At 31.4% G+C, this 19538-nt stretch overlaps 1 protein-coding gene across 2 annotated transcripts in view; it reads right to left on the bottom strand.

Annotated features, from left to right (window-relative positions):
* Positions 1-3312, bottom strand: part of HUWE1 (HECT, UBA and WWE domain containing E3 ubiquitin protein ligase 1) — a 595188-nt gene extending 591876 nt beyond the window's left edge. For both annotated transcript variants that reach the window (XM_085806998.1, XM_085806999.1), the window contains exon 1: positions 3245-3312. The gene's annotated coding sequence lies outside the window, so the exon portion shown is untranslated. The remainder of the gene's footprint in view (positions 1-3244) is intronic.
* Positions 3313-19538: the final 16226 nt, after the last annotated feature.

Here is a 19538-nt window from a genome sequence, read left to right as displayed (position 1 = left end):
GTTACATTTACAACGACGAGCCACAACCGTTGACTCCAATGCACTTCCTAAACATTGGACAAACTGATTTGAAGTATCCTTCGACTTTTGCTAGAATCATCGGTAGCAAAACGACAAGAGAAACGCTGTTAAAAAGAAAGCGTTATCAAGAATTACTGTTAAAACAGCTGTGGTGTAAATATAAACAATATTTATTAGATCTTAGACCTGCCCATTTCTTGAAGAATGCGAAACTTCAACCAGAACTAAAAGTAGGAGATGTTGTTTTAGTTGAAGGAGATAATAAAAACAAACTGTTATGGAAACTTGGTAGAATCATAAAAACTATTCCTGGACGAGATGGTAAAGTCCGATCATTCGAATTAAACACTGGTAATGGGACTTTAAAACGTACTGCTCAACATCTATATCCTCTTGAACTTTACATATTTTGAACTTTAACGATTTAGTTATGCATTTTTTCTTTTTTTTCTTATTAATGATTAAATTGAATATCATTAGTTAAGCTGAAAATACTTTAAAAATTTAGTTCATTTATTAGTTAGTTATAACATTTAATATTTGATACATGTTGTGTATAACCTTTTCTGTAATTGAAGTGTTTGACTAATTAGTATTTTTTGTATTTTAATAGAATAGTGATTTATGTACTTAATTGTATGTATAACTGAGTTAGATGAACTCTTGTCAGAGTTCAGGTGGGGAGTGTGTTAAAGAATATTCTTTGATATTGCCAAGAGATGGCGTTAGGAGTCCATCTATTGGCTTACTTAACCCTTCCCCTTCTGAACACGTGACTTGGAAAAATATTCTTCTTGTTGAAGGTAGAAATTCGATGTAAAAGCAATAGAATTCGATTTAGATTCTTAGATGGAACTATTCAGTTCTTGCTTTTTGAGCCTTAAATATTCAATTCAGGCATTTTAGCCTACATTGTATATATGTTTATATTAAGTTTAGTTAAAATTTATGTAAAACCCTCCAGGCCATGTATCTCATTTTGAATTATGAGCCATTTGACATTTGATCTAGAACCTTTTGTTTCAGTTTTTCTTTTGTATGGCTCTATACAAATGGATTCCAAGCTGAACACATAACAGTCACTGTTGTCTGCCTATAGGTAAACAGTGTGGACTATGAGTGATCTTGATTAGGACAGTAGAGACTATACTTTTACAGATAATCAAGTTCAGGTGCCACTTTTGCACAAATAAATCTTTGGCACTATTTAAATAATGAAGGCCATAACAATAAGAAAGTATTAAAAATATTACAGTATTTAAGCTTTAACTAACTCGCATTGAAAAATGTTTAAGTACAGGTTAAATGCACTTCCACACCAATAAATCATTCCCTGAAAAGTGAAGTGACCCTGAAGTACTCTTAACTTACACCATCAGGGAAATGATTTTGAAAGGCAAACAGATATACTAAAACGGATGCCACCACAATAGATATGGCTACACCAGAATCAAGTGGCAGAAAAAATTTTGACTAATCTTTGGAATATGGTAACAGGTAGTTTGGCGACATTTTGGTAATGCGATAAAGGTTGTTTTCTCTTAGGCAGCCCAAAAGAAAAAAAACTTATTCTTGCCAAAAAGGATTTTAAATAAACATATGTTACAGGATGTATAGGGCCAGTGCTAGATCCCCCCCCCTCATCTGGTACAGTATCTGTATCGCCTAGACTCTGCTGCGCAGTGCCTTCATAAATATTAAAATTTTGGTTAATCTTTGAATTATGGTAACTTGGCGATTTTTTGGCGAAAATTTGGCGACCAACCCTGCTACAGCAACCTGCTAGTTTTTGTTTGGACGCCATTTTGTTTTCATGAAGTAAAGGCTTTTTTTTTTTTTTTTTTTTTTAACTCAACACTTTTTTTCCAACAATCCACTAGCCGAATTACGCTTATGCTAGAACTTTTATGGTCAAAAGTGCTTAATCATGACGAAGATTAGGTGCGAAATTCGGAGAAAGTGCAGAATCGCAAACTGCTTGTCGCGTTTTTAAGAATTGCACATACACGGTAACCATGTACACGTCGACCTATTTTCACTTAAATTTCACTTTACCAAAATGTCGCGAAACTACCTGTTACCATATTCCAAAGATTAGCCAGTTTTTTCTGTCTCCTTCTTTACACTTTTGATGTATAACATTACCTTTCAATCATAATGGACATGTCATTTACACTTCAACTGATTATCCAGAAATGACAATTTAAGCAAATAAAAATGAAAATTATTACAATATAAAAAATACAGGATCCTAAAAATATGATACTTCAAATTATTTAAACACATTATTTAACTGCATGATTCATTAACAGTACAATTTTAGAGATTTCACGAGTATCAGTTTGTCTGCAAACAATAAATACTGTCCAGTTACCACATCAAATATTCTTTTCTTAATACCTAACTAGATGCACTACATACACGAATTTAAATTGCAAGTCTTATGATATCTGATTCACATGTATGGCACTTGAATACATTCTCATATTACAGATTACACAACTTTTCTGTTTTCATAAAAGCTAGTTTTTTAACTTCTTTTTTATTATTTATCCTATCAGCAAGCTTAAACACAGATGCATGCAACTTTAAAAATTTCTTATTTATGAATATTTCTTACACTAAAGCTTGCCCGTATATTCGTATAGTAACAGCATAGCGTTTTCCAATTATGTACTTACTTAAACAACGTTAACTCCATTAATTAATCTGGTGATTTAAATCACGTTTCATGTTTTAATTCCAAATTTGGTGTTATATTAATGGAAAATGAATTTTAGTAAGAAGATTGAGTTTACACTTCAAAGTTTACACATATAATTACGCAAAAATATATGAATAAAATGCAGAACAAGTTTTGTCATTGTATTAAAATTCTTTTGAGCACTGCTCTGACTAAATGAACATTACAAACAGTAACAGCTTTGACAATACCAGAAGATATTTTGGGGGGAAATGTAATTATTCACGAACTTACTAAATAGTGAAGTTAAAATATACGAACACGAAAGACATAATTTGACTAGTACTGGATTACAACAACTTTGGACGCTGTTCAATGTGCTAAAACCCGTACGTTGGAACAGCAACACACCTGATGAGTAATAATTATACATTATTAATCTTAAGATAAAAAATATTAGTATCGGCCATTATTACAATATTATTTACGCTCTCAAAAAATCCTAAATAAATGTGACTTTCATCAACACAAAATACTCACAAAATTAAATCTTGATTTCAGCCTTTCGCACTTCTACGTACTAAAGCAACGAATGACCAGTGAAGTACATTGTTGCCATTCAAGGTAAATTATGTGCCGATAAAAAACATTCTACTGTGAAGAGCGGAACACTTATTCAAAGCCCCTGGTTTTTAAATATTTCTCAAGGTTGCTTCAAACTAGTTTTTGTATAGGCTACATTAATAATCATAATAATAATCAGCTTTTTATCCGCCTTGTGCACCTAACAGTGGCTTTAAAATTCAATTCCTGCTTCACCTTTTTTCGCCTCTTTACTTTTAATCTTAATGATACTGCTATTCCTTATGATTTCGCCCAATTATCAGTGCTTATATCTTCATTCTCGAGTGATTCGTTTCTAGCTTCGTACCTCGTAGATCGAAACCTCTATTTATTTGAACGATGGGAAAATTTTGGTGTAGCAGCAGGGTGCCTACCCAACACCGACTCTACTACAAGCTAAGGCTACTATAAGCCAAATGGCTCTACTACAAGCCAAATGGCGGTTTTATGACGTCACAAGTTGTGGTCATCGGGGATTTGATGCGTCGTCCGTTCTAACGAACGAAACGCGGTTGTATCACTATTTTACAGTGTTCTTTTGTTGACATATTTGTTGGTCGATTCCGACTTAATTTTGACAAATATGGGTGGATGTGTTGCATCAGATTGTTCCAATCATTCAAAAAATAAGTTTAGGACGTTTCGCCAAAAATGAAGAAAGACGAAGAAAATGGATAATTAATTCTCGTCAAAATCAATGGATTCCGGTCTCAAAAGCATGTTTTTGAGGTAAGTTCAGCTTCGAATTTTCTCATAGAATGTTAGAATAAATTACTCTTCGTATTTCTTTAAAACGTGCATTTTCGTTTAACTATCATTTATTGATGATCAAATGATTTTATAAATACAAAATAAACTGCGGAATGTGTGTGTGTTTGTGCAGTAAATTATAGCCGATACTGTTTGTGATGTTTCTTTTATTATCGTGAATAGTTTATGCTGTTTGTAAAATTGTACACTACATTTCATGTAAATTTTGTGCTTGGTTAGAAATGTGATATGCCTTTCCGTGTTTCAATTTTACTCTACGATTGGTAATTTAAAGTCGCATGCTATGTTTTGATGTATTGTCACCAAACCTGTTGGTTTGCACCTTTGTTAAAAATTGGATACATAGTTATGATCTAAATTATAAATTATTTAGGTTTTTCGTTATATTAAGATAAATAAATTGTATATTTTTCTAGGCATTTTGAAGAAGTATTAATTTAAATATTCTATGCATCATTTTGATCCTATTATCATGCTTTTATGTTATAGTAAACCTTCATGTTGTATTTCTAACTATAGTTACTTTAAATTTATTTTCAATGTGTGAACAGGAAATATGTTTTAATTAGCAGTATTGATTAATTAATTTTTCAAATTTAGGTGGGGTTTAAAAGTCCTCCTGAAATTTTTAAATTATGCTTTCTATGTGAAAAAATAATTCAAAATTTTCGAGACAAAATAATATGTGGAAATATAACTATGGATGAAGAATTTATAAATATGCAAAAGCAGATGAGGTAAGTATTCCCTCCTGTTACAATATCAAAACAAAGATCATAAAATGTTTGACTGCACGTGGAATTTTTTTCTTCAAGAAGCTTATTCAAAATAAAAAGCAGCATGAGGAAAGTTTTGAAGCTTCTGCTTTTAAAAGGAAGAAACTAAATTAGAATCTGAATCGACAGTTTAAGAAGTTTTTACTGTTCAGTTCTGTCTGTGAAAAAGTACATTAGTTATTGCTGAAAAATAGTTGCTTATCTCTTAGAACAATAGTTAGACCCACGAGTAGCTGAATGGTTAAGGTTACTGAATGCTAAGAGTACATTTTCTGTTCTTTTTCTGAACATGTTGGCTGCATGGTTGTTTTTTTTTTTTTTTTTTTTTTTTTTTTTTTTTTTTTTTTTACGTATAATGTGAATACAAGCCAGTTCTCATTAGAAAGTCCTTCACCATGAGCAGATAGCACTTTTGAGCTTTGTGATAGTCAACTAACCAAACTGTTATGAATATTAAATAATAAGCTTAACATTGGTGAAGATCTTTCTCGTAAATTTGACATGGAATATCTCTTGGTCTGCTAAATCAAATTTACTTTTGTGTGACCTTAAATCAGAGGCACCAATCGTGAATCTGTTTTGGCGTGTTTTTAAGAATTATAAATGAAAAATTTATTGCTACTGTGGAAGAATGCTCAACTAATATTTACCTTACTAATCAATTCTTATGGTATTGTAATGGCTTGCTCTGTTGCAAATTTTTCGCTAACCAGAAACTTTCAGTAGTGCATTTCCTTTAATTGTGTTTTTGTTTATGCCCTTTCAGTTGTAATTCTTATAATCATAGGGATAATGAAAGTATTTAATTACTTTATATTTAAGAAATAATTAAGTTTTTTTATTTATGGTAATATTTTGCACAGATTATAAAGTAAACATTTCGCACAAGAGAGCATATATTTTCGGGAATATTGTTTAAAGTAAAAATGATTTCAGTTTTTAAACATTATATATATATATTAAGAAAATAAAATCAGGCTCTAGTGTAGATTTGGGTGCCCCTTTGATTAGCGACATTTTTTTTTTTTTTTTTTTTTTTAATTTTGACGATGAAACCTCGCTTTAGGTTACCATGATAGTTTTAACTTTGTTTTAGCTTCCTTATTTAAATGAAAATAGATTGATATGTACATGGACAAATTTAAGGCAGTGCGCAATGCCTAGTTTGTGAAATTCTAGGATGCTTTTTTAAGTGAAAACATATCGATGTGTACATGGACACAGAGTTCGTGCAATTCTTTTTTTTCTTTTACTTATTACATGCTCCGCCTTTAAGCACTACAGGAAAAGGAGGAATGCCCCGTGGAGGTCTTGGTAAAATCCTAGTATACGGTGCAGCCTTGGTGCAATTTTGAAAATTATCGCCAACACCAAAATGACCCGTTTAACTACTCATCGTATATGTTCCGTTTACTGCTCATCATAAAGTGGGCAAAAGTAGCCAAATCCCTTGTGCACCAGATATTAGGATTAAACTGGTAAAATCCTAGTATACGGTGCAGCCTTGGTGCGATTTTGAAACTTACCGCCAACACCAAAAATGACCCAAAGAACGTCTATGTATATACTATACACTATATACATAGTATATGCTATGTATAACTATATATATTCTTTGAATGACCCGTTTACTACTCATCATATATGTCCCGTTTTTACTGCTCATCATAAAGTCTCCAAAAGTAGCCAAAGCCCGTGTGCACCGGATACTAGGATTAAACCGAGGTCTTTTTAAGGTAAACTGGCTCATATCCACGTTACACATGGGGAAAGCCACGAAAACGCCCATGCAGCCAGCCCATTTGCCGGGATTCGAACCCTGAACCGAACTACCAGTGTTCAGCGGCTTTTACCGCTTGCCCACTGGTGGGCTTGTGCGATTCTTTGACTTCTTATTTTGGTTTTGTATAGTGGCCATTTTGAAATTGTGCCTTCCTGACGCCGATCTTGGCGTCAAAAATGAATCGCCAAAATACAAGGGACACCCAATTGTAAACTTTTACTTAAAATCACTACTCATCATGACACCAAATTTTTTTAAAATGAATTTAGATCAGTAAAATATTCAAGACTATGCAAATTGTAAACAAAAACCAATGCACGTATAAAGAATTCCTGATTTGATTGCAGTCTTAATGTGACATGTCAGAACACTTTTCATATTTCACATTTTATTTATTCATTAAAAATTATTATGCATTCAAGTTTGTTTTCATTTTAAACTTAGTTTTGAAAAGGCATAATAAATTATTTTCCAGAATATAATATCTGTTGTAATGTCCATAGATGGATTTATATTAAAATATAAAATTTTATTTGTTAGAAAATAATACAAATTTTCATAAATTCAACTGCTAAAGAAAAATACACAACAGTACATTTATAACAAATTTTATTACAGCATCTTTACACATATCATTATAACTGAAATCCGACACAATTTATTGTGTTGACACAAAAGAAATACAATGCAAGAATATAAAACTCGATCATTATAAGAAATGAACATTCATAATATGAATCATTTATTTGGGGAAGCCATCGGCAAATTTTTTGCTAAACTCGCCAAGAAACTGGTTCATATGAAGTCGCCAATGTTTACTTCTAAAGTCATTATAATGTTAACTTTTTTAAGAAAATGTAAAAGAATGTCTTTTCAAAATTGGCAATGAGAATGCAAATTCCAAAGACGTAATGGTGACTTGTATTTCAATCAACAGGCCTTCAACACAAGTTTCCCATATTCTATTATAAAATCTCTGGTTTCAATGATAATTGTAAGAGAATACATGTCAATATAGAATAATGACAATACACCAATGGCATTTTAGAAAAAAAAAATGTTTGCTTATTATCAATAATTAAATTCACAATTATATGAAATAAAATAAACATACCCATTACGTATATGCATCACAAGGTAATTTGTTTAAGAAATATTTTTCCATTCTTATGATACTCAGTTTCATAATATCCATAATTATCTGGGGCTTTTTTTACTTCTTCAGCACATAAAGCTCTTGCAATAACCAAAGATCTTTCCATCTATTTTATAATACTGACGATTTGTTACACAAGACACCACACTGATAAGCACAAATGTATATTACCAAATGAAGAGTTTGTGTTGAAAATAAGGAGGATGAATTATTCCAATACTTATATTTGGAATTAAATCATGCACACAATCAAGTTTTAGATATTCCTTTGTTAATCATTTTCCTTATCATTCAGGACTGATCGATATTCTTGAACAGAGTGGTGTGACAATGGATACTGCACATATTTTTTAGTCCACAAAGCACCAATTCTTAACTTCAATAAACTAAGATATATCCTATGCATTTTTACACCTGAGAGCCATTTCATGATAAAAACACTCTTTTCTTCGTTATGAATACCTGAAACAAACAAAGAAAAAACAGAAGAAATTTATTTTTTAGTCTTTAAAATCATATATCATATAACTATTATACAGGTGAAATGTTATAAAGACCTATGTATGTAACTTTGTAAAGACTTATAAATTAATATCATAATATATTTATAGAGCTTGGGTCAAAATTATTATTATGAAATATAATTATTGCTGTATGTCTCTTTTTCTTTTTAATAAACAACAAGGTGTTAGCCGAAGTTTCCAAGCCTCGTTACCAAAGTGTACGTGGTAGAGCCTTATCATGTCAGGAAAAGTGCAATGACAGAAAAGGATACCGGACGTCCCTTGCAGTCACACTTCATCATTCTTTATTTAATTATTTCAATAACTTTTCAAACTTTTAGTCTGTTTGCTTATTTTTCAAGTTCCAAAACGGAAAGTCCCTAGGCCATTTCCAAGTCGTTTTCCAGTAGAAGCAGTCCGGCTAATTCTATCTTTGGATTTCTTAACAGTGAGATTTTTTATGGGGTGGGGTAGTTAGCCCCACACCCAACCCCCAACCTGGAGGACCAGTTCCCTGATATAATCCCCAGGGGCAGGGTGCCCGGCTATACCCCCAGACGCTGGGTACCCATTTTAGTCGCCTTTTACGACATGTATGAGCTACATTGAGATTATTCTTTCACACCCGGTCACCACACGGGTATATTAGTAGATTGATTTGTGCGTATTCACTGTGAATAATGTGAAGAGCAAATATTACTTGAGCTGAACATGTAGTACTATCCAGAAAGAGTCCATACAATTATTGCAGAAATAGAAATATTAGAGTTAGATTGTGCAGAAAGAAGACATTATGGAATTTGTCTTCTTTCTACACTACTACACTATGCCATGTAATATGTTCTTTCTACACTACTACACTATGACTACACTATGCCATGTAATTGCAGGATACAAAATCTTAAATAATGACGAACATTTTAAGAAACACAATTGAAATACAAAATAGAAACTTTGGGAACTTGAGAAGTAACTGAGTATAAAGAAAATTTTAAATAATATAAAATCTTCAGTAATACCAAAAACTTGGTTAAATAACTAAATAAGCAAAGAATAATATTTACAAGACCAGAATAAATTATGATATTTAGCATTTAAATGTATAATAAATATGCTTTTTAAATCTCAGCTATTCAGCAACGACGACACGTAGATATTTAGCAAAGGCGCTTGTAAATACAATATAGAAATTTCAGGACTTTGAGAAGTAACTTAGTATAAAACAAATTAAAAATAATATAAAATCTTGAGTAATATTAAAAACTTGGTTAAATAAGCAAAGAATAATATATACAAGTCCAAAATAAATTTTGGTATAAAGCAATTTAAATGTATAACAAACATGCTTCTTAAATCTCAGCTGCTCACCAAAGATGACATTGGATTCCCATTCATTGGATGTTTGTAAACAAATGAATTACGTGGTGGATTTGAAAACAAACTCATGGCTTTTTTATTTATTTCATTGTTGTCTGTAATAACACAAATAACAATAATTCCCATATTTTCAAGACCTCTAATCACTTTTTTAATTACATAATGTAATGTTTCAAAATTGTGTTAACAGGCATAATATGTACTACCTCTTTGAATGAAGATTCCAAACTGGATATCATAAAAGCAAATGCACTGGTTGCCGGACTGGAAGAATCAAATGCAGCCCCAACGACAGAGCCTCCTTTGAAATCAAAATATGGCTGAACATAAATTTCATCTACCAAAAGAATCACTTTTCTTTCTCGATCCTCAAGGAAAGTTACACGATTTTTTATATATTTTAAAAAATGTTCATCAATAGTTTCATTACACGGTGACAATACTAAATTGCTACAATTTTTTTTTTTTAAAGTCGAAGGATGAGGCATAATAATACTGCCACTATCCTTTAAAAATTTATATGCATGTGGTGATAAAGTATTTAACAAGCATGCTAACACTAGTACGTCAGGATTGTATCTAAAATTATTTTTAGGGCAAAGTAAAAGATTCATCTGGTCTTGCAAAAATTTAATAATGCTCTCATTTTTGTCGTTAGAGATAGTTTGCAGTAATTCATTAATTATATTAATTGTTATGGTTAATTTTGAATTTAACTCTTTGGTTTGAAGATTAGCCAATTTATCTAAAACAGTCCTAATTTCATTAAAATTTGTAACTTTATGTGGGAATGTGTAAGGAGATAATTGCATAATAGATTTTTCTTTAATAAATACAGACATTTCTTGATTGTCATTCACAACTACAGAATAATCAATTGATGGCCCAGGACTAAAAACAATATGAATAAAGCAAACAGTTGAGGTATCTGGAACTGTGTATACATGCCAAAATGCTGATATTCCATAGCGATCAATACATGACAAAATATCATTAGAACAATTAATTTTCAAATCATTATTATACATTTCATATTCTTTAAGGCTTTCATGCAATGCTTTTTGTAAATTATGGCACTCGCGGGCAGTTTTTTTTTTTTTTTTTTTTTTTTTTTTTTTTTTTTTTGCATCAGGATCTTCTCGTACAATGGTGCTACTTTTTGAACTGTATACAGATGAATAGTCCTTAAATATCGATGGCACTGTGTTTTCTTTTAATCTACGCACCTGAAGTGGAGCAGAAATTAAAATTCCATTCTTAGAATCAAATGCTGAAGCTTCAACTTTAAAATCACTTTCCTTGAAATGCAATTCACAAACCTTTAGAGAAAATTATAAAAAAAAAAAAAAAAAACTTATGTTAATAGTAATAGTTTAAAAATTAGAGGGTTCATTCTGAGCATTTGTAGTAAAGAATATTCATTTCACAGATAGAACCGGAGAATATCTGCAGTGATTAAAGCTCTATTTCAATCCTTTATTTCTGTATATCCTGGTTTATGTAACAAAATATTATCATTTAAAAATTTCTGAATGAACCCTCATATGTAATTAGAATCTACACTGTTAATTAATAACTCTACTTTACTTCCTTTGAACTCTTTTTGGGTGAAAAGTCTTTCCGTTGGATTGCAGAAAGCCGCTCTCTCTTCAAATCTTCATTTTTAGGAAAGGAGAATACAGACACTTTTGGTCCTGTTGGGTAGTTTCCCTTACATAATGGTACACAGCATCTACCCGACATTTTAATAACTGAAACATTTTTATTTAAATTAATATATAAAAGGGAGTAAATAGTTATGTATAAAATATAAATTAATTATTTTTAAATATAAAAGGGAGTAAATAGTGTATAGCTAATGGCATGTAAAATTTTAAGAATAAGCTGTGTTAGCTTGTATTATAACATCAAATTTATACAGGTCCATAAAAAAATGTTTTATTCTGAAACAGATCAGGTAATATAATTATGCAAAGCCCGTTTATTCTACGATGGGCTGACACAACATTATTCAAAAAGAAATTATACATAGCACAGCAGCCTTGTCCCTACCAGAAATAACACATGTATACTAGAGCATACGCCTAAAAACGTTGATATAATTAGAAAAATATAAATTTACAGAAGTAAAGTAATGTATTCTTACCTCTCTAAAATACATCCAACCTTAAAACCATAAAAAAATCAAAGTATTCTGGTTCAGCGTTCGCACAACGTAAGAAGTTTCAGCAATCAGCAAAGAGCCACTGCATGCGTTCCGAAGTTTATTATGACCAGAAGTCGTGATGTCACAGGAATTTTCGAACCGCGCGCTTAGGCTTGAAGTAGAGTCGGTGTTGGCCTACTCCCCATCGAAGAACAGTGTTGTTTACGAATGGTACAGGAAAATAACTTGTACAGCTTACACATTATAAATTCAAAAAATGTACATACATGACCTACGTAATTTTTAACATATCATTTTTTTGGCAGTAAAGAGAGACCAAATGTGTTCTATTATTAAATCAATAATAAGGCAGGTCGTGCAAATATCTCAGATGTTGTGAAAAGCTATCTGGATAGCTACGAAGTTAGCTGTCGAAATGGTAATAACCTATGAATGAAGAGTGCCACCTGTAATCGAACTCACAATCTCGTAGAAGACTTGAATGTAAAGGCCCGTCTACACGTAGCGATTTTCTCGACCGACTTAGCTGACCGACAATATCTCAGATAGCTCGCCTGTCCACACGGAACGATTTTCTGGTTAGTACAGGAATTCACTCAGCCAATCACTATGAAAGGAAGTGTTCTCGCCCTCTACAGCGTCACACTGTCTACGATTTGTAAACAAAGCTTACGGTGTTGTCAAATAGTCAAAATAATGGATGACTATGTAGTGGAACATAATTTAATGTTTCCATATAATTATTCAGATTTCCTAAGTGGCAACATGATGTAATGTTTTGAATAGTTATTAAGATTCGCCGTATGGCAACAACGAGTCGAGCTAAAAACGTAGTTACTTCTAGCGTTCGTTGATAAGCGTTGCGTAAGCTTTATTTCTTAAAAGTGTGTTATATTTTTATGTAAAAATAAGTAACATGTTACAAACAAGAATGAAAACTGTAAAAATAAATATGCTGTTTCTTTTAAGAGCAAAATAAGCATTTATTTCACTTATAAAATGCTCTGGCTGATCAGTTTCGATTTCGCTTATTCATCAAATCCACAACTATTTTAAATTGCTACTATAGATACAGCTACAATTTTGAACTTAGCTACTGCTACAGAAGGGGGGGGGAAATGCGTTTCGACCAGAAATTGGGTCAAACAACGAGAAATTCATAGTGCCTTCGTATTACCCTGTTCGGGGAGTTGCGTATTGAAGACACGGTACAATTCGAAAAGTATTTACGGATGATGCCCCGTGATTTTGATTTTTGGCTAAATTTAGTTTGCAGGAAAATTTAAAAAGAATATGCTTTTTATTTTTTCTGTGTACTGAGTACACAGATTACTCCTTTTTTTTTATTTTATTTATTTATTTTTAAATTTCACTTTCTGGCACTCCTATTTGTGCATTTAAGTCTTGAAATAATAAAAAACACATGTTTAGAAAAAATAAGTAACTACTGTACTTTAAATCAAAATCTTTGTTAATGAATAAATAGACAATAATGTCATGAATATCAAACCAATATGAGTGAAAAGTAGTAATAAAGAATAAAGATTACTACATTACTAAGCAACAGTGTAATTTCAGTGCAAAAATTTTAAATAAGAAATATCATAAAGGTGCAAAGTCTTAAGTAGTATATTTATTGAACATTAAAAAACTAATATCAGCATAATTAAATAACTAATACAGTCTGAAAACTATGATCATACAGGGTGATCAGCGAATAAGCCCTGATTTCAAAATTAAATATCTCTACAACAAAGATCGATAGAATTATGCAGTGTGGCCTTGGCTACTAATGTTCAAAATTAATTTATGATTAGGAACAGCATGAATTATAAACAAATAGCTAAGTTTATTGCATTTTATTTTCCAGCTATCGAAATACGACGCTACGAGCAACGTTTTGAAACCAAAACCTAGCAATCATGAATCAGAACTAGAACTAGTTGCCATTCAGCATAAAGAAATTTAAATATAAATATGAAATACTTATTGCCATTCAGTATAAAAGAAATATAAATATGAATATTAACAAAATATTAAAGTTAATTTTATAAAATAATTAAACACATGAACAGGATAAGGTTCGGAGAACAGCCTTGGTTGCGCCAACTTGGCTCCTTTAAGGATATGGGCGACATTTTATTATGCCAACGGAAGTAAATATCATGTGGGGAATAGGTGCTAGAGAGAAAAGGAAAATACATGGGGAAAAACGGGATTAAGATGTGTTTATATTTGTTTCGCATCCGATTCGTAATTTTCTTCTGTTATGTTGCTAAATTAGCATTAAAAGTCGAGTAATGTTCGTCTATTGCGAAAACGCAGGGCAATTACTTTTCGATACAATTTTATACATGTATTAATATATCACATTCCTGCTCATATGATCTACATATGTATCAGATAACAGCTACTTTTCACACTTATTTCTGGATGTGTATTATTTTATAACTTTTTCTGCTTTGAAAACCCAAGTATTGAAACATTATGTGTATGCTTGTGAAAATATTATTTCAGATATTCTCGTATAACTAACTATACTATAATCTCATATTATTCAGTTCTCATATAACTACGATAGAAATATGCTTCTATTATTTACTTTAAAAATGCAGTATTTGATAGCCTTCCACATAGTAGCCATTCTAGAATTAGTTCTGTAATGTTATATAATGTTAATTGTCTTATGCATTATTTTGTCTAAGTATTCATGTTCATAAAGAATATATAATCAATGTAGAGAATGCGAGTTCAATATATTTTAAAGACAGAGATAATAAACAAAAAATAAAAGGGAGACTACACATGCAACCAGATAAAAGTGACCATATTCTAAAGAGAGTTAATAAACTCAAAATGATGTGAAAGTATAGCCCATGCCACAAAATTCGCTTAAGTATTATTTCTGAGTGGTAAAGCAGAACATATATATCTGAGTGCATTTTTTATATCTAAAATAAAATCGGTTGTTAGTTGCTGATGAAAAAGTAAGAAAACAATTTTTATGGATAGAAATTTATGTAGCTGAGTATTGAAAGTCTGATACTTCATCGACACTGAAATAGCAATTTATATATTGTATGAAAGTGAAAAAAAAAAGTGATGTTTTTTAAAAACTTCAAAAATCTGAATAATTTTCAGAACATATTCTTAAAACAAACTAAGAATATACTGTTTCTTAGAAGTTATTCTTTTATAATTATATGCCATATACTTTATGTACAGATCAAGCATGGCCAAACTGAGACTCGGAATTCATAATTTACTCACATTATATTCATAATTTACTCACGTAATAAGCAACTCGCGTTGTTTTGCTTTTGAAACAGAATTTGTGTGTCTTTTTAATAATTACTAATTTAATTTTTTGAAATCACATTGTGTGTATAATAATTTCAAACTATGTCATATATGCTAATCTCTGATAAGTAAAAACAAAAGTCAAACAGTGCCCTATCTTAACTACCATGTTGATATTACTCTTGAAATGTGTAGTGGTCATTAGCGTAGCAGAAAAGATAAATGTTTTTTATCCTGGTAGCACCTGCATTCATAAGGTACCTCAAATCATACTGAATGCCCTATAAATATCTGTACTGTGATTTGCATTAGGAAATACAAAACATATCTAATGATCCAAATTTCCAACGAATTAGTTGTTATGTGATGCAGTAGTGAATTTTGTGATCCTGAAGTGGGCTGAAGTCCCACACAATAGCAAAAAAACTAACTATACTTTTCTATAACCCCAATAGTTTGACAGCTTATATTCTCATTCCCCTCTTTTTTTTCCATGCTTTTTACCATTACCATAAGGAGATTGTATAGATTAAGAGTCAAGTAAAAATCCATAGTTTTGTATTTTCAAATTACTGCTTTATTTTTACATTATTGTAAACAGCAGTACGCCGCTTCTTTTATTTTCAGTTTACTGCTATTAAAATCTGTTTTTAATTATAACCGAAAAAGAAAAATTGAAAATCTGAAGGAAAAGCTTTATTTATTAGCTATGAAAAGTAAAGTATAGAAAAGTTTACACTTCTTACATCCAAGGAATATGCTTCCTCGGATACTGAGCAAAAGCAGTAACAGTTATTTTGGTACTGTTCTATTATCAAGGGACTAGATTCAGAAATGTATGAACGTGTGTTGGTATGTATGTGCTTATATGTGTATTTGTATGCACACATATATATTTGTACTTATGCATATAATGAACACATACATGCATACATACATTTCTGAACTCGATTCCGATAACAGAACAGTACCGCCATTTCTTTATTCGTGTAAGTAAGCATTATTGTTGAAATAAGAAACTCTTGGCAATTTACTTAAAATATTTCTTTTTATTGAAAAGCTTTGCTAATTTTGAAACATGATAAAAACTTAATTGTGTTTCTTGAATATTTCTGAATTGTAACATGCACTTCTTACTGACATGATGTCTGATGACTTTGAAACAGAATTAGCTAATACAGGAATATAACTGCCTATGCAAATATTCTTAAATCTTTGTGAAACTTGTCCAGTCTTTATGAACCAACATGTGCAAAAGATCATTAAACACAAACAGGTGGTTTCTGGAGTTGGTTGCATAATATGATTTTTACTGTTTTCAACTCTTCTTAATTTTTAGTATCTACTCAACATTTTGTGACCTTTTAAGTTCTGTGCAATAAAACATTTGTGAATTTATTTTTCTTTTTAGTCAAACTAAAGTTGTAACCTGGAAAATGATAATACAGTGCACAGGTTTTGAGAACATAAATGTTACAGTAGCATGACTAATCTGAGAATACAAAGGAAGTACAGTACTTTATAGCCTTCCCTTTCACAAAAAACACAAAAATACTTCCTACGTACATATTTTAGATGAATATTTATGATGGTAATGTGTTTTTGAATAAAGATTAAAAGGATATTACTTTGATTCATCAATTATAAAAGTATCTGAAAGGTATGGCTTTAATTATAATAAATACTATAGCATAGATGTATTAAAAATAATAAAACAACCTATTCTGCCCCATGCTTCTCTTTCGCCATTGCTAGAAAATCCTTCCCCCCTCTCCAACTTAAAGTAACATATTTTTCAAATCAAGTTGAATGTTTACCTCACAAAAGTATTCAAGGGATGGCTGCTATGAAATATATACCTGGCTAAAGGGTTTTTTCTAAGGATTATTAATATCTATGTATGTTAATTTTTTTCGCCACTGGGAAGTGAATGTTTTATCAAGTGAAGTATATTTTGAAAAATATTTTAGCTAATGGAGATCAATTTCATAAAATATTTAGAAAGTTTTAATTAGGCATTAGCAGTTGTTACCTGTTATATACAGTGATGAAATTATATTACTGGATATTCAATAATGATTATTAACTTGTTTAATTATGAGTACACATTTAGTTTATGTGACACCATACCATAAATACTGGATCAAAGTATCACTAATAACAATCATGGTAATACAGTAAATTTAACTTCTCTTGAAATCAGTAATGAATATTGGTGACATGTAATACATTGTAGCATTTAATGGTGTTAAAATTAACCAGCTCTATTTTCTAAGTTCTATAATGATGTTGGTACCGTTATAAAGGACTCGATTTAAAATATTGGAGGCCATCTGATGTTTTGAATGTGGCAGATGTCACTAATGCATTTTAATGATATTATTCATGTAAATAATGTACAGTACATTTACATACAAAATATTTTGCGAAATAGCCTTATATTATTTAACAATTTTAACTTGTTATTTAAAGGAAAAAATCTGTCACCTTTTTGAATGTTTTGTTTTTATGGTTTCAGTTTATTATCTGCTGAATTAAATATACACTTACACATTTTTAACACTTTTTTTTTTTTTTAATCTGAAAGAAACAGAAAATGTGAAGTACTTTAAAATACATATGTACTGAATTTGTGCTAAACTTTTATCAAGTTACAGTTATGTGACAGTTTAATGCAATTAAATTGTTTATCAATTCAACAATGAAGTCTATGAATAAAATATAAAATTAAAAAACTTTTTTTTTCAACTGTGAAAGAAACAATTTTGTCGAATGAATCTTCCTTTGGTATTTATATATTAAAACCATCTTAAAAATTAATTTTGAATTGTTTAAGAAATCATGTTATTTTCTTTTCATAATTTATTATATAAAAGTTTAAATGAATGAGATGGCAGTTCTTTTTATATTTTATATCTCTACAATTAAAATTTTAAAATATGCTTAAGTAAGTAGAATATTAAACAAAAATGGTCAGTTGAAAAAGGGACATTAATACAGTTTTGATTAGTCTTTATTCAAAAATATTGTAAGGATCTTAAGTTTTACTAACGTTTATTTTAAATCTTTACTATCACTTCTTATTTTCTACTTCCGGCCAGAATTAAAAGCGTTAACTTATTTATGCAAAATTTGTCTGGCGAACGCCAAGTACTTAAGTTGTGGCTTTTTGCCAAGCGACAGAGAGGAAGGAGTTAGTCGAAGCAGGCCGCTTGCCTTAGAAGTTTTTACTCGGTTGCTGTTTGCCTTCCAGGCCAGAGGTTTAATCCTCGTGATAATTTTTAACGTATTGTAGTGTTAACAGTTCTCCGTACTACATACGGCTTCCCTGTTAATGTAAGGCCAATCTTCCACGTTTATTATTCCAAAGTTAAGTTAGAGTTTAGTTATATTTTTATTCTTACGTTCAGACCACAAGTAGTTGGTCTCTGTATTCCGAAGTACGGAAATTATTGTAAAGAGTGAAAAATAAAGGGTTTTGTATAACCTTCCTGTGTGTCTTGTCTACTTCCCACATTTATTGAACATAGCTTTAGTAAGCTCCCTGTTCCGAGTCAGGTGTGTGCATGTTCCCAAAGAAAGTAAGACGGAACATTGAACCTGATAGTGGCGCCCAACGAAGAAGAATAACCATGGCCAAGTTTCAAGAAGAACCTGTGCTGCCTTCAGAAGCGGCTCAGAATCCAGAAATGCCAGCTGCCGCCCTGGAAGGATTTGGTTACATCGTCCAGACCATGCGCGCTTCGATGAAACCAGAAGCAACATTTAATGGAAACTCACCGGTAAACACTTTTTTGGAAAAATTGGATGACCACTTCATGCTCTACCCCGTGCACGAGTTTCAAAAAGTTACCTTAGCTACCAGCGCTTTGAGGGGCCAAGCGCTTAACTGGTTCAAATGTATAGGCAGAAGTCTCTTGGGTCAAGCAGGAAGTCCCACCTATACTTACGAGAATTTCAAGACTGCCATAGTAAAAGCCTTTCCTGTCGTAAGGGATCGTGCGAAATTAGAAACGGAACTTTTCAGCATATATCAGCAAAGAATCGAAAATCTCTCAAGCTTTATTTTAAGAAAAATTCACGTCTTCAAACTCTTGTATGGAAACCGTCCGGATCCTGAGATAATTCAAGTGATTTTGCCGAGGTTACTTCCCCAAGTGCAAGACTTTATTGAATTAAGGAATCCGACTACACTGGAAAAATTATTTGAGCTAGCAATCCAGTTTGAAAGTAGAAGAACGGCGGACATTGAAAGAAGACGCCAATATCAACAACGAAACCAATTTGGTGCTCCAAGACCACAGCAAAGTCAAGCACACGGCTACGGAAGCAAAGCAAATCAGTGGGCAAGGAAACCAGAGCATTCAAAAACAGCCG

The sequence above is a fragment of the Stegodyphus dumicola genome, chromosome X1 (assembly GCF_044657685.1).
Source record: "Stegodyphus dumicola isolate Sdum_Otavi_A_Nest chromosome X1, ASM4465768v1".
NCBI lineage: Eukaryota > Metazoa > Arthropoda > Arachnida > Araneae > Eresidae > Stegodyphus > Stegodyphus dumicola.
Note: the sequence above shows the minus strand (reverse complement) of the source record. Positions and strands in the feature narration are given on the sequence as shown.